This window comes from Gorilla gorilla, chromosome 11 (genome assembly GCF_029281585.2).
Source record: "Gorilla gorilla gorilla isolate KB3781 chromosome 11, NHGRI_mGorGor1-v2.1_pri, whole genome shotgun sequence".
NCBI lineage: Eukaryota > Metazoa > Chordata > Mammalia > Primates > Hominidae > Gorilla > Gorilla gorilla.
In genome coordinates this window covers 33,955,503-33,977,950 of record NC_073235.2, presented here as the reverse complement: position 1 = coordinate 33,977,950, position 22,448 = coordinate 33,955,503, and positions in this window count along the sequence as shown.

Genomic DNA, 22,448 nt, shown 5'->3' with positions numbered 1-22,448 from the left:
AACTACACAGAAGCATTCTGAGAAACTTCTTTGTGATGTGTGCATTCAACTCAAAAGGTTCTACCTATCTTTTGATAGAGCAGTTTTGATACTCTCTTTTTGTAGAATCTGCAAGTGCATATTTGGAGCCCTTTGCGACCTATGGTGGAAAAGGAAATATCTTCACATAAAAACTACACTGAATCATTCTGAGAAACTTCTTTGTCATCTGTGCATTCATCTCACAGAGTTGAGCCTCTCTTTTGTTAGAGCAGTTTGGAAACACTCATTTTGCAGAATCTGCAAGTGGATATATACAGCGATTTGAGGCCTATTGTGGAAAATGAAATATCTTCATATAAAAACTACACAGAAGCATTCTGAGAAACTTCTTTCTGATGTGTGCATTCATCTCACAGAGTTGAACATTTCTTTTGATTGAGCAGTTTTGAAGCACTCTTGTTTTATAATCTGCAAGAGGATAACTGGAGTGCTTTCAGTACTATGTTGTAAAAGGAAATATCTTCACATAAAAGCTACACAGAAGCATTCTGAGAAACATCTTTGTGATGGGTGCATACAACTCACAGAGTTGAACGTATCTTTTGATAGAGCAATTTGGAAACTCTCTTTTTGTAGAATCTGCAAGTGTATATTTCGAGCCCTTTGTGGCTGATGGTGGAAAAGGAAATATCTTCCCCTAAAAACTACACAGAAGCACTCGGTGAAACTTATTTGTGATGTGTGCATTCATCTCTCAGAGTTGAATCTTTCATTTGATTGAGCAGTTTTGAAAACCTCTTTTTGTAGAATCTGCAAGTGGATATTTTGAGAGCTTTCTGGCCTATTGTTGAAAAGGAAATATCTTCACATAAAAACTACACAGAAGCATTCTCAGAAACTTCTTTGTGATGTTTGCATTCACCTCACAGATTTGAAACTTTCTTTTGATTGAGCAGTTTTGAAACACTCTTTTAGTAGAATCTGCAGGTGGATATTTTGTGCCCTTGGGGGCCTACTATGAAAAAGGAAATATCTTCCCATAAAAACTACAGAGCAGCATTCTGAGAAACTTCTTTGTGATGTGTGCATTCAACTCACAGAGTTGAACCTATCTTTTGATAGAGAAGTTTTGAAACTCCTTTTGTAGAATCTGCAAGTGGATATTTGGAACGCTTTGAGTCCTGTGTTGGAAAAGGAACTATCTTCACATAAAAACTACACAAAAGCATTCTGAGAAACTGCTTTGTGTTGTGTGCATTCACCTCACAGTTTTGAACCTCTCTTTTGATTGAGCAGTTTGGAAACACACTTTTTGTAGTATCTGCAAATGGATATATGGAGTGCTTTGAGGCCTATTGTGGAAAAGGAAATATCTTCACATAAAAACTACACAGAAGCATTCTGAGAAACTTCTTTGTGATGTGGGCATTCATCACAGAGTGTTGAACCTCTATTTTTATTGAGCAGTTTGGAAACAATCTTTTTGTAGAATCTGCAAGTGGATATATGGAGCCCTTTGAGTCCTGCTGTGGAAAAGGAAATATTTTCACATAAAAACTACACAGAAGCATTCTTAGAAACTTCTTTGTGATCTGTGCATTCATCTCACAGAATTGAACCTTTCTTTTGATTGAGCAGTTTTGAAACATTCTTTTCATAGTATCTGCAAATGTATATTTGGAACGCTTTGAGGTCTATGGTGGAAAAGGATATATCTTCATATAAAAACTACACAGAAGGACTCTCAGAAACTTCTTTGTGATGTGTGCATTCAATTCACAGAGTTCAACATATCTTCTGATAGAGCAGATTAGAAACTTTCTATTTGCAGAATCCGCAGGTGGATATTTGGAGGGCTTTGCGGCTTATGATGGACAAGGAAATGTCTTCATATAAAAACTACACAGAAGGATTCTGGGAAACTTATTTTTGATGTGTGCATTCATCTCGCAGAGTTGAACCCTTCTTTTGATTGTGCAGTTTTGAAACCCTTTTTTTGTAGAATCTGCAAGTGGATATTTGGAGCACTTTGAGGACTATGGTGGAAAAGGAAATAACTTCACATAAAAACTACACAGAAGCATTCTGAAAAACTCCTTTGTGATGTGTGCATTCATATCACAGAGTTGAACCTATCTTTTGATAGAGCAGTTTTGAAACTCTGTTTTTGTAAAATCTGCAATTGGATATTTGGAACACTTTGAAGTCTATGGTGGAAAAGGAAATATCTTCACATAAAAACTACACAGAAGCATTCTCACAAACTTCTTTGTTTTCTGTGCATTGGTCTTACAAAGTTGAACCTTTCTTTTGATTGAGCAGTTTTGAAACACTCTTTTTGTAGAATCTGCAAGTGGATATTTGTATCGCTTATAGGCCTATGGTGGAAAAGGAAATATCTTCACATAAAAACTTCACAGAAATATTCTGAGAAACTTCTTTGTGATGTGTGCATTCATCTCACAGGGTTGAACCTATATTTTGATAGAGCAGCTTTGAAACTCTCTTTTTATAGAATCTGCAAGTGGATATTTGGAGCCCTTTGCAGCCTATGGTGGAAATCACTTCACATAAAAATTAAACAGAAGCATTCTGAGAAACTTCCTTATGATGTGTGGATTCATCTACAAAGGTGAACCTCACTTTTGGTTGAGCTGTCTGGAAACACTCTTTTTGTAGAATCTGCAATTGGATATATGCAGTGCTCTGAGACCTATTGTGGAACAGGAAATATCTTCACATAAAAACTACACAGAAGCATTCTGAGAAACTTCTTTGTGATGTGTGCACTCATCTCACCGACTTGAACATTTCATTTGATTGAGCATTTTTGAAACACTCTTTTTGTAGAATCTGCAAGTGGATATTTGCTGCGTTTTCAGGTCTATTGTGAAAAAGGAAATATCTTCCCTTAAAAACTACAAAGAAGCATACTCAGAAACTTCTTTGTGATGTATGCATTCATCTCACAGAGTTGAACCGTTCTTTTGATTGAGCAGTTCAGAAACACTCTTTTAGTAGAATCTGCAAGTGGATATTTGAAACCCTGGAGTACTGTATTGGAAAAGGAAATGTCTTCACATAAAAATGACACAGAAGCATTCGGGAATACTTCTTTGTGATGTGTGCATTCACCTCACAGAGTTGAACTTTTCTTTTGATTGACCAGTTTTGAAATACTCTTTTTGTAGAATCTGCAATTGGATATTTGGAGCACTTTGAGGCCTATTGTGGAAAAGGAAATATCTTCACATAAAAACTACCCGGAAGCATTCTCAGAAACTTCTTTGTGATGTGTGCTTTCATCTCACAGTGTTGAACATTTCTTTTGATTTAGGTGTTTGGAAACACACTTTTACTAGAATCTACAAGTGGATATTTGGAGCCCTTGGAAGCTTATTGAGGAAAAGGAAACACCTTCACATAAAAACTACACAGAAGCCTTCTGAGAAAATTCTTTGTGATGTGTGCATTAATGTCAGAGTTGAACCTTTCTTTTGATTGAGCAGTTTTGAAACTCTCTCTTTCTTGAATCTGTAAGTGGTTATTTGGAGTCCTTTGTGGCCGATGGTGGAAAAGGAAATATCTTCCCATAAAACGGCAAAGAAGCATTCTGAGAAACTTCTTAGTGATCTGTGCACTCATCGCACAGAGTTGAACATTTCATTCGATAGAGCAGTTTTGAACCACTCTTTTCACAGAATCTGCAAGTGGATAATTGCAGAGCTTTGAGACCTATTGTGGAAAAGGAAATATCTTCCCATAAAAACTACACAGAAGCATTCTCAGAAACTTCTTTGTGACATGTGCATTCACTTCCCAGAGTTGAAGCTTTCTTTTGATTGTGCAGTTTGGAAACACTCTTTTTGTAGAATCTGCAAGTGGATAATTGGAGCGCTTTGAGGCCTATGGTGGAAAAGGAAATATCTTCACATAAAAACTACACAGAAGCATTCAGAGAAACTTCTTTGTGATGTGTGCATTCAACACACAGAGTTGAACATGTCTTTTGATAGAGCAGCTTTGAAACTGTCTTTTTGTAGAATCTGCAAGTGGATATTTGGAGCTCTTCGGGGCCTTTGGTGGAAATGACAATATCTTCACATAAAAACTAACAGAAGCATTTGGAGAAACTTATTTTTATTGTGTGCATTCATCTCACAGAGGTGAAACTCTCTTTTGATTGAGCAGATTGGAAGTGCTCTTTTTGCAGAATCTTCAAGTGGATATATGAAGCGCTTTGAGGCCTATTGCGGAAAAGGAAATATCTTCATAGAAAAACTACACGGAAGCATTCTGAGAAAATTCTTCATGATGTGTACATTCATCTCACAGAGTTGAACCTTTCAATTGATAGAGCAGTTTTGAAACTCTTTTTGTAGAATCTGCAAGTGGATACTTGGAGCGCTTTGAGGCCTATGGTGGAAAAGGAAATATCTTCACATAAAAACTTCACAGACGCATGCTGGGAAACTTCTTTGTGATGTGTGCATTCATCTCACAGTGTTGAACATATCTTTTTATATAGGAGTTCTGAAACTCTCTTTTTGTAGAATCTGCAAGAGGATATTTGGAGCTCTTTGTGGCCTATGGTGAAAATGGAAGTATCTTCTCATAAACACTACACAGAAGCATTCTGAGAAACTCCTTTGTGATGTGTGCATTCAACTCACAGAGATAAAAATTTCTTTTCATAGAGCAGTTTTGAAACTCTCTTTTTGTAGAATCTGAAAGTGGATATTTGGAGCCGTTTGTGGCCTATTGAAGAAAAGGAAATATCTTCACAGAAAAACTACACAGAAGCATTCTGAGAAACTTCTTTGTCATGTGTGCATTCATCTCACAGAGTTGAACCTTTCTGTTGATTGAGAAGTTTTGAAACACTCTTTTTGTAGAATCTGCAACTGGATATTTAGAGCGCTTTGGGACCTATTGTGGAAAAGGAAATACCTTCACATAGAAACTACACAGAAGCGGTGCTGAGCCAAGATGGCCAAATAGGAAGAGCTCCGGTCTACAGCTCCCAGCATGAGTGACACAGAGGACAGGTGATTTCTGCATTTCCATCTGAGGTACCGGGTTCATCTCACTAGGGAGTGCCGGACAGTGGGTGCAGGTCAGTGGGTGCAAGCACTGTGCGCAAGCTGAAGCAGGGCGAGGCATTACCTCACTCGGGAAGTGCAAGGCGTCAGAGAGTTCCCTTTTCTAGTCAAAGAAAGGGGTGACAGACAGCACCGGGAAAATCGGGTCACTCCCACCCGAATACTGCGCTATTCCAACGGGCTTAAAAAATGGCGAACAAGGAGATTATATCCTGCACACGGCTCGGAGCGTCCTACGCCCATGGAGTCTCACTGATTGCTAGTTCAGCAGTCTGAGATCAAACTGCAAGGCAGCAGCCAGGCTGGGGGAGGGGCGCCTGCCATTGCCCAGGCTTGCTTAGGTAAACAAAGGAGCCTGGAAGCTCGAACTGGGTGGAGCCCACCACAGCTCAAGGAGGCCTGCCTGTCTCTGTAGGATCCACCTCTGGGGGCAGGGCACAGACAAACAAAAAGAGAGTGGTAACCCTTGTAGACTTAAATGACCCTGTCTGACAGCTTTGAAGAGAGCAGTGGTTCTCCCAGCACACAGCTGGAGATCTGAGAATGTGCAGATTGCCTCCTCAGGTGGGTCCCTGACACCTGACCCCCGGGCAGACTAACTGGGAGGCACCCCCCAGGAGGGGCAGACTGACACCTCACAAGGCCGGGTACACCAACAGAACTGCAGCTGAGGGTCCTCTCTGTTAGAAGGAAAACTAACAAAGAGAAAGGACATCCACACCAAAAACCCACTGTACATCACCATCATCAAAGACCTAAGTAGGTAAAACCACAAAGATCGGGAAAAAACAGAAGAGAAAAACTGGAAAATCTAAAAAGCAGAGCACCTCTCCTCCCCCAAAGGAATGCAGTTCCTCACCAGCAACGGAATGAAGCTGGACGGAGAATGACTTTGACGAGGTGACAGAAGAAGGCTTCAGATGATCAAATTACTCCGAGCTACGGGAGGACATTCAAACCAAAGGCAAAGCAGTTGAAAACTTTGAAAAAAGTTTCGAAGAAAGTATAACTAGAATAACCAATACAGAGAAGTGCTTAAAGGAGCTGATGGAGCTGAAAACCAAGGCTCAGGAACTACATGAAGAATGCAGAAGCATCAGGAACTGATGCGATCAACTGGAAGAAAGGGTATCAGCAATGGAAGATGAAATGAATGAAATGAAGTGAGAAGGGAAGTTTAGAGAAAAAAGAATAAAAAGAAACGAGCAAAACCTCCCGAAAGTGACGGGGAGAATGGAACCAAGTTGGAAAACACTCTGCAGGATATTATCCAGGAGAACTTCCCAATCTAGCAAGGCAGGCCAACATTCAGATTCAGGAAATACAGAGAATGCCACAAAGATACTCCTCGAGAAGAGCAACTCCAAGACACATAATTGTCAGATTCACCAAAGTTGAAATGAAAGAAAAAATGTTAAGGGCAGCCAGAGAGAAAGGTCGGGTTACCCTCAAAGGGAAGCCCATCAGACTAACAGCAGATCTCTTGGCAGAAACTCTACAAACAAGAAGAGAGTGGGGGCCAATATTCAACATTCTTAAAGAAAAGAATTTTCAACCCAGAATTTCATATCCAGACAAACTAAGCTTCCTAAGTGAAAGATAAATAAAATACTTTACAGACAAGCAAATGCTGAGAGATTTTGTCACCACCAGGCCTGCCCTAAAAGAGCTCCTGAAGGAAGCACTAAACAAGGAAAGGAACAACCAGTACCAGCCACTTCAAAATCATGTCAAAATGTAAAGACGATCAAGAATAGGAAGAAACTGCATCAATTAATGAGCAAGATAACGAGCTAACATCATAATGACAGGATCAAATTGACACATAACAATATTAACTTTAAATGTAAATGGAATAAATGCTCCAATTAAAAGACACAGACTGGCAAATTGGATAAAGAGTCAAGACCCATCAGTGTGCTGTATTCAGGAAACCCATCTCACGTGCAGAGACACACATAGGCTCAAAATAAAAGGATGGAGGACGATCTACCAAGAAAATGCAAAACAAAAAAAAGGCAGGGGTTGCAATCCTAGTCTCTGATAAAACACACGTTAAACCAACAAAGATCAAAAGAGACAAGGAAGGCCATTACATAATGGGATCAATTTAATAAGAAGAGCTAACTATCCTAAATATATATGCACCCAATACAGGAGCACTCAGATACATAAAGCAAGTCCTGAGTGACCTACAAAGAGACTTAGACTCCCACACATTAATAATGGGAGACTTTAACACCCAACTGTCAACATTAGACAGATCAACGAGACAGAAAGTCAACAAGGATACCCAGGAATTGAACTCAGCTCTACACCAAGAGGACCTAATAGACATCTACAGAACTCTCAACCCCAAATCAACAGAATACACATTTTTTTCAGCAACACACCACACCTATTCCAAAATTGACCACATACTTGGAAGTAAAGCTCTCCTCAGCAAATGTAAAAGAAGAGAAATTATAACAAACTATCTCTCAGACCACAGTGCAATCAAACTACCACTCAGGTGGCATCTCACTCAAAACCACTCAACTACATGGAAACTGAACAACCTGCTCCTGAATGACTACTGGGTACATAACGAAATGAAGGTAGAAATAAAGATGTTCTTTGAAACCAATGAGAACAAAGACACAACATACCAGAATCTCTGGGATGCATTCAAAGCAGTGTGTAGAGGGAAATTTATAGCACTGAATGCCCACAAGAGAAAGCAGGAAAGATCCAAAATTGATACCCTAACATCACAATTAAAAGAACTAGAAAAGCAAGAGCAAACACATTCAAAAGCTAGCAGAAGGCTAGAAATAACTAAAATCAGAGCAGAACTGAAGGAAATAGAGACACAAAAAACCCTTCAAAAAATTAATGAATCCAGGAGCTGGTTTTTTGAAAGGATCAACAAAACTGATAGACCGCTAGCAAGACTAATAAAGAAAAAAAGAGAGAAGACTGAAATAGATGCAACAATAAATGATAAAGGGGATATCACCACCGATCCCACAGAAATACAAACTACCATCAGAGAATAGTACAAACACCTCTACTCAAATAAACTAGAAAATCTAGAAGAAATGGATACATTCCTCGACACATACACTCTCCCAAGACTAAACCAGAAGAAATTGAATCTCTGAATAGACCAATAACAGGAGCTGAAATCGTGGCAATAATCAATAGCTTACCAAACAAAAAGAGTCCAGGACCAGATGGATTCACAGCCGAATTCTACCAGAAGTACAAGCAGGAACTGATACCATTCCTTCTGAAACTATTCCTATCAACAGAAAAAGAGGAAATCCTCCCTAACTCATTTTATGAGGCCAGCATCATCTTGATAACAAAGCCGGGCAAAGACACAACCAAAAAAGAGAATTTTAGACCAAAATCCTTGATGAACATTGATGCAAAAATACTGGCAAAACGAATCCAGCAGCACATCAAAAAGCTTATCCAACATGATCAAGTGGGCTTCATCCCTGGGATGCAAGGCTGGTTTAATATACACAAATCAATAAATGTAATCCAGCATATGAACAGAACCAAAGGCAAAAACCACATGATTATCTCAATAGATGCAGAGAAGTCCTTTGACAAAATTCAACAACCCTTCATGCTAAAAATTCTCAATAAATTAGGTATTGATGGGATGTATTTCAAAATAATGAGAGCTATCTATGACAAACCCACAGCCAATATCATACTGAATGGGCAAAAACTGGAAGCATTCCCTTTGAAAACTGGCACAAGACAGGGATGCCCTCTCTCACCACTCCTATTCAACATAGTGTTGGAAGTTCTGGCCAGGGCAATTAGGCAGGAGAAGGAAATAAAGCGTATTCAATTAGGAAAAGAGGAAGTCAAATTGTCTCTGTTTGCAGATGACATGATTGTATATCTAGAAAACCCCATTGTCTCAGCCCAAAATCTCCTTAATCTGATGAGCAACTTCAGCAAAGTCTCAGCATACAAAATCAATGTACGAAAATCACAAGCATTCTTATACACCAACAAAAGAAAAACAGAGCCAAATCATGAGTGAACTCCCATTCACAATTGCTTCAAAGAGAATAAAATACCTAGGAATCCCACTTACAAGGGATGTGAAGGACCTCTTCAAGGAGAAATACAAACCACTGCTCAATTAAGTAATAGAGGATACAAACAAATGGAAGAACATTCAATGCTCAGGGTTAGGGAGAATCAATATCGTGAAAAAGGCCATACTGCCTGAGGTAATTTACAGATTCAATGCCATCCCCATGAAGCTACCAACGACTTTCTTCACAGAATTAGAAAAAAACTACTTTAAAGTTCATATGGAACCAAAAAAGAGCCTGCATCGCCCAGTCAATCCTAAGCCAAAAGAACAAAGCTGGAGGCATCACACTACCTGACTTCAAACTATACTACAAGGCTATGGTAACCAAAACAGCATGGTACTGGTACCAAAACAGAGATATAGATCAATGGAACAGAACAGAGCCTTCAGAAATAATGACGCATATCTACAGCTATCTGATCTTTGGCAAACCTGAGAAAAACAAGCAATGGGAAAAGGATTCCCTATTTAATAAATGGTGCTGGGAAACCTGGCTAGCCATATGTAGAAAGCTGAAACTGGATCCCTTCCTTACACCTTATACAAAAATCAATTCAAGATGGATTAAAGACTTAAATGTTAGACCTAAAACCATAAAAACCCTAGAAGAAAACCTAGGCATTACCATTCCGGACATAGGCATGGGCAAGGACTTCATGTCTAAAACACCAAAAGCAATGGCAACAAAAGACAAAATTGACAAATGGGATCTAATTAAACAAATGAGCTTCTGCACAGCAAAAGAAACTACCATCAGAGTGAACAGGCAACCTACAAAACGAGAGAAAATTTTTGCAACCTACTCATCTGACAAAGGGCTAATATCCAGAATCTACAATGAACTCAAACAAATTGACAAGAAAAAAACAAACAACCCCATCAAAAAGTGGGCAAAAGACATGAACAGACACTTCTCAAAAGAAGACATTTATGCAGCCAAAAAACACATGAAAAAATGCTCATCATCACCGGCCATCAGAGAAATGCAAATCAAAACCACAATGAGATACCATCTCACACCAGTTAGAATGGCAATCATTAAAAAGTCAGGAAACAACAGGTGCTGGAGAGGATGTGGAGAAATAGGAACACTTTTACACTGTTGGTGGGACTGTAAACTAGTTCAACCATTGTGGAAGTCAGTGTGGTGATTCCTTAGAGATCTAGAACTAGAAATATCATTAGACCCAGCCATCCCATTACTGGGTATATACCCAAAGGACTACAAATCATGCTGCTATAAAGACACATGCACATGTATGTTTATTGTGGCATTATTCACAGTAGCAAAGACTTGGAACCAACCCAAATGTCCAACAATGATAGACTGGATTAAGAAAATGTGGCACATATACACCATGGAATACTATGCAGCCATAAAAATGATGAGTTCATGTCCTTTGTAGGGACATGGATGAAATTGGAAGACATCATTCTCAGTAAACTATCACAAGAACAAAAAACCAAACACCGCATATTCTCACTCATAGGTGGGAATTGAAAAATGAGAATACATGGACACAGGCAGAGGAACATCACACTCTGGGGACTGTTGTGGGGTGGGGGGAGGGGGGCTAGCATTGGGAGATATACCTAATGACAGATGATGAGTTAGTGGGTGCAGCACACCAACATGGCACATATATACATATGTAACTAACATGCACATTGTGCTTATGTACCTTAAAACTTAAAGTATAATAATAATATATGAATAAAAAAATACTCTTCAATCAAAAGAAAGTTTCAACCCTGTGAGGTGAATGCACACATCACAAAGGAGTTTCTGAGAATGGTTCTTTGAAATTTTTATGTGAAGATATTTCCTTTACCACCATAGGCTGTAAAGAGTTCCAAATGTTCTCTTGCAGATCCTTCAGGAAGAGTATTTCAAAACTGCTCAATCAAAAGAAAGGTTCAACTCAGTGAGACAAATGGACACATCACAAAGAAGTTTCTCAGAATGCTTCTTTCTAGTTTTTATGTGAAAATACTTCCTTTTCCAACATAGACCTCAAAGCACTACAAATGTCCACTTTCAGATTCCACAAAAAGAGAATTTAAAAATTGCTCATTCAAAAGAAAGTTCAACTCTGTGAGATGAATGCACACATCACAAAGAAGTTTCTGAGAGTGCTTCTGTCTAGTTTTTATGTGAAGATATTTCCTTTTCCACTATAGGCCCCAAAATGCTACAAATGTCCCCTTGCAGATTCTACAAAAAGAGTATTTAAAAACTGCTCAATCACAAGAAAGGTTCAACTCTGTGAGTTGAATGCACTAAGCAAAGAAGTTTCCCAGAATGCTTCTGTGTAGTTTTTACATGAGGATATTTCCCTTTCCACCATGGGCCTAAAGAGCCTCCAAATATCCAGTTGCAGATTCTACAAAAGGATTGTTTCAAAACTGCTCAATCAAAAGAAAGTTTCATCTCTGAGAGATGAATGCAGACATCACAAGGAAGTTTCACGGAATGCTTCTGTCTAGTTTCTATCTGAAGATATTTCCTTTTCCTCAATAGGCCACAAAGCCCTACAAATATACTCTTGCACGTTCTACAAAAAATGTGTTTCAAAACTTCTCAATCAAACGAAATGTTCAAGTCTGAGGGATGAATGTAAACATCAAAAAGAAGTTTCTCAGAATGCTTCTGTCTAGCTTTTATGTGAAGATATTTCCTTTTCCACTGTAGGTGGCAAAGCGCACCAAATATCCAATTGGAGATTCTTCAAAAAGAGTGTTTCAAAACTGCTCAGTCAAAAGAAAGGTTCAACTCTGTGAGTTGAATGCACACATCACAAAGAAGTTGTTCAGAATGCTTCTGTCTAGATTTTACGTGAAAATATTTCCTTTACCGGCATGGGACACAATTCGTTTCAAATATCCTCTTCCAGATTCTACTAAAAGAGTCTTTCAAAACTGCTCAATCAAAAGAAAGGTTCAACTCTGTGAGATGAATGCACAGATCACAATGAAGTTTTTCAGAATGCTTCCGTCTAGTTTTTTTTTTTTTTTATACTTTCAGTTTTAGGGTACATGAGCACATTGTGCAGGTTAGTTACATATGTACAAACGTGACATGCTGGTGCGCTGCACCCACCAACTCATCATATAGTACCAGGTATATATCCCGATGCTATCTCTCCCCCCTCCCCCACCCCACAACAGTTCCCAGAGTGTGATATTCCCCTTCCTGTGTCCATGTGATCTCATTGTTCAATTCCCACCTATGAGTGAGAATATGCGGTGTTTGGTTTTTTGTTCTTGTGATAGTTTACTGAGAATGATGATTTCCAATTTCATCCATGTCCCTACAAAGGACATGAACCCATCATTTTTTATGGCTGCATAGTATTCCATGGTGTATATGTGCCACATTTTCTTAATCCAGTCTATCATTGCTGGACATTTGGGTTGGTTCCAAGTCTTTGCTATTGTGAATAATGCCGCAATAAACATACGTGTGCATGTGTCTTTATAGCAGCAAGATTTATAGTCCTTTGGGTATATACCCAGTAATGGGATGGCTGGGTCAAATGGTATTTCCAGTTCTAGATCACTGAGGAATCGCCACACTGACTTCCGCAATGGTTGAACTAGTTTACAGTCCCACCAACAGTGTAAAAGTGTTCCTATTTATCCACATCCTCTCCAGCATCTGTTGTTTCCTGACTTTTTAATGGTTGCCATTCTAACTGGTGTGAGATGGTATCTCATTGTGGTTTTGATTTGCATTTCTCTGATGGCCAGTGATGATGAGCATTTTTCCATGTGTTTTTTGGCTGCATAAATGTCTTCTTTTGAGAAGTGTCTGTTCATGTCTTTTGCCCACTTTTTGATGGGGTTGTTTGTTTTTTTCTTGTAAATTTGTTTGAGTTCATTGTAGATTCTGGATATTAGCCCTTTGTCAGATGAGTAGGTTGCAAAAATTTTCTCCCATTTTGTAGGTTGCCTGTTCACTCTGATGGTAGTTTCTTTTGCTGTGCAGAAGCTCTTTAGTTTAATTAGATCCCATCTGTCAATTTTGTCTTTTGTTGCCATTGCTTTTGGTGTTTTAGACATGAAGTCCTTGCCCATGCCTATGTCCTGAATGGTAATGCCTAGGTTTTCTTCTAGGGTTTTTATGGTTTTAGGTCTAACATTTAAGTCTTTAATCCATCTTGAATTGATTTTTGTATAAGGTGTAAGGAAGGGATCCAGTTTCAGCTTTCTACATATGGCTAGCCAGGTTTCCCAGCACCATTTATTAAATAGGGAATCCTTTCCCCATTGCTTATTTTTCTCAGGTTTGTCAAAGATCAGATAGTTGTAGATATGCAGCATTATTTCTGAGGGCTCTGTTCTGTTCCATTGATCTATATCTCTGTTTTGGTACCAACTACCATGCTGTTCGGGTTACTGTAGCCTTGTAGTATAGTTTGAAGTCAGGTAGTGTGATGCCTCCAGCTTTGTTCTTTTGGCTTAGGATTGACTGGGCGATGCAGGCTCTTTTTTGGTTCCATATGAACTTTAAAGTAGTTTTTTCCAATTCTGTGAAGAAAGTCGTTGGTAGCTTGATGGGGATGGCATTGAATCTGTAAATTACCTTGGGCAGTGTGGCCATTTTCACGATATTGATTCTTCCTACCCATGAGCATGGAATGTTCTTCCATTTGTTTGTATCCTCTTTTATTTCATTGAGCAGTGGTTTGTAGTTCTCCTTGAAGAGGTCCTTCACATCCCTTGTAAGTTGTATTCCTAGTATTTTATTCTCTTTGAAGCAATTGTGAATGGGAGTTCACTCATGATTTGGCTCTGTTTTTCTTTTGTTGGTGTATAAGAATGCTTTTGATTTTTGTACATTGATTTTGTATCCTGAGACGTTGCTGAAGTTGCTTATCAGCTTAAGGAGATTTTGGGCTGAGACAATGGGGTTTTCTAGACATACAATCATGTCATCTGCAAACAGAGACAATTTGACTTCCTCTTTTCCTAATTGAATACCCTTTATTTCCTTCTCCTGCCTAATTGCCCTGGCCAGAACTTCCAACACTATGTTGAATAGGAGTGGTGAGAGAGGGCATCCCTGTCTTGTGCCAGTTTTCAAAGGGAATGCTTCCAGTTTTTGCCCATTCAGTATGATATTGGCTGTGGGTTTGTCATAGATAGCTCTTATTATTTTGAAATACATCCCATCAATACCTAATTTATTGAGAGTTTTTAGCATGAAGGGTTGTTGAATTTTGTCAAAGGCCTTCTCTGCATCTATTGAGATAATCATGTGGTTTTTGTCTTTGGCTCTGTTTATATGCTGGATTGCATTTATTGATTTGCATATATTGAACCAGCCTTGCATCCCAGGGATGAAACCCACTTGATCATGTTGGATAAGCTTTTTGATGTGCTGCTGGATTCGTTTTGCCAGTATTTTATTGAGGATTTTTGCAACAGTGTTCATCAAGGATATTGGTCTAAAATTCTCTTTTTTTGTTGTGTCTCTGCCTGGCTTTGGTATCAGAATGATGCTGGCCTCATAAAATGAGTTAGGGAGGATTCCCTCTTTTTCTATTGATTGGAATAGTTTCAGAAGGAATGGTACCAGTTCCTCCTTGTACCTCTGGTAGAATTCGGCTGTGAATCCATCTGGTCCTGGACTCTTTTTGGTTGGTAAGCTAGTGATTGTTGCCACAATTTCGGATCCTGTTATTGGTCTATTCAGAGATTCAACTTCTTCCTGGTTTAGTCTTGGGAGAGTGTATGTGTCCAGGACTTTATCCATTTCTTCTAGATTTTCTAGTTTATTTGAGTAGAGGTGTTTGTACTATTCTCTGATGGTAGTTTGTATTTCTGTGGGATCAGTGGTGATATCCCCTTTATCGTTTTTTGTTGCATCTATTTGAGTCTTCTTTTTCTCTTTATTAGTCTTGCTAGCGGTCTATCAATTTTGTTGATCCTTTCAAAAAACCAGCTCCTGGATTCATTAATTTTTTGAAGGGTTTTTTGTGTCTCTATTTCCTTCAGTTCTGCTCTGATTTTAGCTATTTCTAGCCTTCTGCTAGCTTTTGAATGTGTTTGCTCTTGCTTTTCTAGTTCTTTTAATTGTGATGTTAGGGTGTCAATTTTGGATCTTTCCTGCTCTCTCTTGTGGGCATTTAGTGCTATAAATTTGTCTCTACACACTGCTTTGAATGCGTCCCAGAGATTCTGGTATGTTGTGTCTTTGTTCTCATTGGTTTCAAAGAACATCTTTATTTCTTCCTTCTTTTTGTTATGTATCCAGTAGTCATTCAGGAGCAGGTTGTTCAGTTTCCATGTAGTTGAGCGGTTTTGAGTGAGATTCTTAATCCTGAGATCTGGTTTGATTGCACTGTGGTCTGAGAGATAGTTTGTTATAATTTCTGTTATTTTACATTTGCTGAGGAGAGCTTTACTTCCAAGTATGTGGTCAATTTTGGAATAGGTGTGGTGTGTTGCTGAAAAAAATGTATATTCTGTTGATTTGGGGTGGAGAGTTCTATAGATGTCTATTAGGTCCACTTGGTGTAGAGCTGAGTTCAATTCCTGGGTATCGTTGTTGACTTTCTGTCTCATTGATCTATCTAATGTTGACAGTGGGGTGTTAAAGTCTCCCATTATTAATGTGTGGGAGTCTAAGTCTCTTTGTAGGTCACTCAGGACTTGCTTTATTAATCTTGGTGCTCCTCTATTGGGTGCATATATATTTAGGATAGTTAACTGTTCTTGTTGAATTGATCCCTTTACTATCATGTAATGGCCTTCTTTGTCTCTTTTGATCTTTGTTGGTTTAAAGTCTGTTTTATCAGAGACTAGGATTGCAACCCCTAACTTTTTTTGTTTTCCATTGGCTTGGTAGATCTTCCTCCATCCTTTTATTTTGAGCCTATGTGTGTCTCTGCACGTGAGATGGGTTTCCTGAATACAGCACACTGATGGGTCTTGACTCTTTATCCAATTTGCCAGTCTGTGTCATTTAATTGGAGCATTTATTCCATTTACATTTAAAGTTAATATTGTTATGTGTGAATTTGATCCTGTCATTATGATGCTAGCTGGTTATTTTGCTCATTAGTTGATGCAGTTTCTTCCTAGTCTCGATGGTCTTTACATTTTGGCATGATTTTGCAGCGGCTGGTACAGGTTGTTCCTTTCCTTGTTTAGTGCTTCCTTCAGGAGCTCTTTTAGGGCAGGCCTGGTGGTGACAAAATCTCTCAGCATTTGCTTGTCTGTAAAGTATTTTATTTCTCCTTCACTTATGAAGCTTAGTTTGGCTGGGTATGAAATTCTGGGTTGAAAATTCTTTTCTTTAAGAATGTTGAATATTGGCCTCCACTCTCTTTTGGCTTGTAGGGTTTCTGCCGAGGAATCTGCTGTTAGTCTGATGGGCTTCCCTTTGAGGGTAACCCGACCTTTCTCTCTGGCTGCCCTTAACATTTTTTCCTTGATTTCAACTTCGGTGAACCTGACAATTATGTGTCTTGGAGTTCCTCTTCTCAGGGAGTATCTTTGTGGCATTCTCTGTATTTCCTGAATCTGAATGTTGGCCTGCGTTACTAGATTGGGGAAGTTGTCCTGGATAATATCCTGCAGAGTGTTTTCCAACTTGGTTCCATTCTCCCCATCACTTTCAGGTACACCAATCAGACATAGATTTGGTCTTTTCACATAGTCCCATATTTCTTGGAGGCTTTGCTCATTTCTTTTTATTCTTTTTTCTCTACACTTCCCTTCTCGCTTCATTTCATTCGTTTCATCTTCCGTCGCTGACACCCTTTCTTCCAGTTGATCGCATCGGCCCCAGAGGCTTCTGCATTCTTCACGTAGTTCTCGAGCCTTGGTTTTCAGCTCCATCTGCTCCTTTAAGCACTTCTCTGTATTCGTTATTCTAGTTATACATTCTTCTAAATTTTTTTCAAAGTTTTCAACTTCTTTGCCTTTGGTTTGAGTGTCTTCCCATAGCTCAGAGTAATTTGTTCGTCTGAAGCCTTCTTCTCTCAGCTCATCAAAGTCATTCTCCATCCAGCTTTGTTGCATTGCTGGTGAGGAACTGTGTTCCTTTGGAGGAGGAGAGGTGCTCTGCTTTTTAGAGTTTCCAGTTTTTCTCTTCTGTTTTTTCCCGATCTTTGTGGTTTTATCCACTTTTGGTCTTTGATGATGGTGATGTACAGATGGGTTTTTGGTGTGGATGTCCTTTCTCTTTGTTAGTTTTCCTTCTAACAGAGAGGACCCTCAGCTGCAGGTCTGTTGGATTACCCTGCCGTGTGAGGTGTCAGTCTGCCCCTGCTGGGGTGTGCCTCCCAGTTAGGCTGCTCGGGGTTCAGGGGTCAGGGACCCACTTGAGGAGGCAGTCTGCCCCTTCTCAGATCTCCAGCTGCATGCTGGGAGAACCACTGCTCTCTTCGAAGCTGTCAGACAGGGACATTTGAGTCTGCAGAGGTTACTGCAGAGGTTACTTTTTGTTTGTCTGTGCCCTGCCCCCAGAGGTGGAGCCTACAGAGGCTGGCAGGCCTCCTTGAGCTGTGTTGGGCTCCACCCAGTTCGAGTTTCCCGGCTGCTTTGTTTACCTAATCAAGCCTGGGCAATGGCGGGCGCCCCTCCACCAGCCTCACTGCCGCCTTGCAGTTTGATCTCAGACTGCTGTGCTAGCAATCAGTGAGACTCCGTGGACGTAGGACCCTCCGAGCCAGGTGCAGGATATAATCTCGTGGTGCGCCCTTTTTTAAGCCCGTTGGAAAAGCACAGTATTCAGGTGGGAGTGACCCAATTTTCCAAGTGCCGTCCGTCACCCCTTTCTTTGACTCAGAAAGGGAACTCCCTGACACCTTGCGCTTCCCAAGTGAGGCAATGTCTCACCCTGCTTTGGCTCGTGCACAGTGCACGCACCCACTGATCTGCGCCCACAGTCTGGCACTCCCTAGTGAGATGATCCCGGTACCTCAGATGGAAATGCAGAAATCACCTGTCTTCTGCATTGCTCACGCTGGGAGCTGTAGACCGGAGCTGTTCCTATTCGGCCATCCTGGCTCCCTCCCCATCTAGTTTTTATGTGAAGATAATTCCTTTTCCACAATAGTCCTCAAAGCGCTCCAAATGTACACTGACAGATTCTACAAACAGGGTGTTTCAAAACTGCTCAATGAAAGAAAGGTTCAACTCCATGAGATGAATGCACAGATTTCAAAGGAGTTTGTCAGAATATTTCTGTGTAGTATTTATGTGAAGACATTTCCTTTTACACTGTAGGCCCCAAAGTGCTCCAAATATCCACTTGCAGACTCTGTAAGAAGAGTGTTTCAAAGCTGCTCAATCAAAAGAAAATTTCAACTCTGTGAGATGAATGCACACATCCAAAAGAAGTTTCTCAGAATGCCTCTGTCTAGATTTTATTTGAAGATATTTCCTTTTCAACCATAGGCCTCAAAGTGCTCTAAAAGTCCAGTTGCAGATTCTACAAAAAGAGTGTTTCAAAACTGCTTAATCGAAAGTAACGTTCAACTCTCTGAGATGAATGAACACATCACAAAGAAGTTTGTCAGGATGCTTCTGTCTAGTTTTTATGTGAGGATATATCCTTTCACACCGTAGGCTGCAAATCGCTCCAAATGTTCACTTGCAGATTCTACAAAAAGACTGTTTCCAAACTTCTCAATCAAAAGAAAGATTCAACTCTGTGAGATGAATGAAGACATCACAAAGAATTTTCTCAGAATGATTCTAGTTTTTATGTGAAGATATTTCCTTTTCCACCGTAGGCCTCAAAGCACTGCAAATGTCCACTTTAGAATAGTAAAAAGAGGGTTTTTCAAAACTGCTTGATGAAAAGTAAGGTTCAACTCCGTGAGATGAATGCACATATCACAAGGAAGTTTGTCAGAAAACTTCTGTCTAGTGTTTATGTGAAGATATTTTCTTTTCCACCACAGGCCTCAAAGCGCTAAGAATGTCCACTTGCAGATTCTTCAAAAAGAGTGTGGCCAAACTGCTCAATGAAAAGAAATGTTCAACTCTGTGAGATGAATGCACACATCACAAAGAAGTTTCTCAGAATGATTCTGTCTAGATTATATGTGAAGATATTTCCTCTTCCATCATAGGCCTCAAAGCGCTCCAAATGTCCACTTGCAGATTCTACAAAAAGAGTGTTTAAACACTGTTCAGCCAAAAGAATGCTTCAGCTCTGTGAGATGAATGCACACATCACAAAGAAGTTTCTCAGAATGCTTTTGTCAACTTATTATGTGAAGATATTTCAGAATCCAACATAGGCATCAAAATGCTCCAAATGTACACTTGCAGATTCTACAAAAAGGGTGTTTCAAAACTGCTCAAACAGAAGAAAGGTTCAACTCTGTGCAGCGAATGCACACATCACAAAGAAATTTGTCAGAATGCGTCTGTCTAGTTTTTATATGAAGATATTTCCTTTTCCTCCATAGGCCTTAAAGCCCTCCAAATGACCACTTGCAGATTCTACAAAAAGACTGTTACAAAACTGCCCAATCAAAAGAAAGTTTCAACTCCGTGAGATGAATGCACACATCACAAAGAATTTTCTCAGAATGATTCTGTCTAGTTTTTATGTGATGATATTTCGTTTCCACCATAGGCCTCAAAGAGCTCCAATTGCCCACTTGCAGATTCCACAAAAAGAGTGTTTCAGAACTGCTCCATCGAAAGTAAGGTTCAACTCTGTGAGATGAATGCACATATCCCAAAGAAGGTTGTCAGAATGATTCTGTCTAGTATTTATGTGAAGATCGTTCCTTTTCCACCATAGGCCGCAAAGCGCTCCAAATGTCCAATTGCAGATTCTACAAAAAGAGTGTTTCCAAACTGCTCAATCAAAAGAAAGGTTCAACTCAGGGAGATGAATGCACACATCACAAAGAAATTCGTCAGAATGCTTCTGTCTAGTTTTTATGTGAAGATATTTCCTTTTCCACCATAGGCCTCAAAGCACTCCAACTGTCCACATGCAGATATTACAAAAAGGGTGGTTCAAAACTGCACCATCAAAAGTCAGGTTCAACTCTGAAAGACGAATACACATATCACAAAGACATTTGACAGAATGCTTCTATCTAATTTTTATGTGAAGATATTTCCTTTTCAACCATAGGACCCAAAGCGTTCCAAGTGTCCACTTGCACATTCTACGAAAAGAGTGTTTCCAAACTGCTCAATCGAAAGGAAGTTTCAACTCTGTGAGATACATGTACACATCACAAAGTAGTTCCTCAGAATGCTTCTGTCCTGTTTTTATGTGAAGATATTTCCTTTTCAGCCATAGACCTCAAAGCTCCCCAAATATCTACTTGCAGATTCTAAAAAAGAGTGTTACAAAACTGCTCAATCAAAAGAAAATTTCAACTCTGTGAGGTGAATGCACACATGACAAAGGAGTTTCTCAGAATGCTTCTGTTTAGTTTTTATGTGAAGATATTTCCTTTTCCACTATAGGCAGTATAGCACTCCAAATATCCACTTGCAGATTCAACAAAAAGAGTGTTTCCAAACTGCTCTATCAAAAGAAAGTTTCGAGTCTGTGAGGTGACTGCATACATCACAGAGAAGTTCCTCAGAATGCTTCTGTCTAGTTTTTATGTGAAGATATTTCCTTTTCCACCATAGGCCTCAAATCGCTCCAAATGACCAATTGCAGATTCTACAAAAAGAGTTTTTCAAAACTTCTCAATCAAAAGAAAGGTTCAACTCTCTAAGATGAATGAACATATCAGAAAGAATTTTCTCAGAATGCTTCTGTTTAGTTTCTATGTGAAGATATTTCCTTTTCCACTATAGGCAGTATAGCACTCCAAATATCCACTTGCAGATTCTACAAAAAGAGTGTTTCAAAACTGCTAAATCGAAAAATCAACTCTGTGCGATGCATGCACACATCACAAAGAAGTTTCTCAGAATGCTTCTGTCTAGTTTTTATGTGAAGATATTTACTTTTCCACAACAGACCTCAAAGCCCTCCAAATATCCACTTGCAGTTTTTAAAAAAGAGTGTTACAAAACTGCTCAATCAAAAGAAAATTTCAACTCTGTGAGGTGAATGCACACATCACAAAGGAGTTGTCAGAATGTTTCTGTATAGTTTTTATGTGAAGATACTTCGCTTTCCACCATAGGCCTCAAAGCGCTCCAAATGTCCACATGCAGATTGTACAAAGTGTTTCAAAGTGGTTCCATCAAATGAAAGGTTCAAACCTGTGAGATGAATGCACACATCACAAAGAAATTTGTCAGAATGCTTCTGTCTAGATTTCGTGAAGATATTTCCTTTTCCAACATAGGCCTCAAAGCACTCCAAATGTCCACTTGCAAGTAGTACAAAAAGGGTGTTTCAAAACTGTTGAATCAAAAGAAAGGTTCAAATCTGTGAGATGAATACACGTATCATAAAGAAGTTTCTCAGAATGCTTCTGTCTAGTTTTTATGTGAAGATTTTTTTTTTCACCATATGCCTCAAATCACTCCAAATGTCCACTTGGAGATTCTACAAAAAAGTGTTTTCAAACTGCTCAATAAAAAGAAAGGTTCAACTCTCGGAGAAGAATGCACACATCACAAAGAAGTTTCTCAGAATGCTTCTGTCTAGGTTTCATGTGAAGATATTTCCTTTTCCACCAGAGGCCTCAAAGCTCTCCAATCCACTCCACTGTATTTCATTCTGTCCCATTCCGTTCCACTCCATTCCACTCCATTCCACTCCACTCCACTACACTGCAATCCCCTCTACTCCATTCCATTTCATTCCATTCCACTCCATTCCATTCCATTCCATTCATTTCTTTTGACAGGATCTCACTCTGTAACGCAGGCTGCAGTGCAGTGGCACAATCTCAGCTCACATTTCATTTCACCATTCCATTCCATTCCATTCCATTCCATTCCATTCCATTCCATTCCATTCCACGCTACGCCACTCCACTCCACTCCATTCCATCCCATTCCACTCCTCTCCATTCCACTCCACTCCACTCCACTCGACTCCACTCCACTCCACTCGACTCCACTCCACTCCACTCCATTCCATTCCATTCCAATCCGTTCCATTCCATTCCTTTCTTTTGACAGGATCTCACCCTGTCAACCAGCCTGGAGTGCAGTGGCACAATCTCAGATAACATTTCATTTCACAATTCCATTCCAGTCCATTCCATTCCATTGCATTCCATTCCATTCCATTCCACTCCATTCCATTCCATTCCATTCCATTCCATTCCACTCCACTCCGCTCCACTCCACTC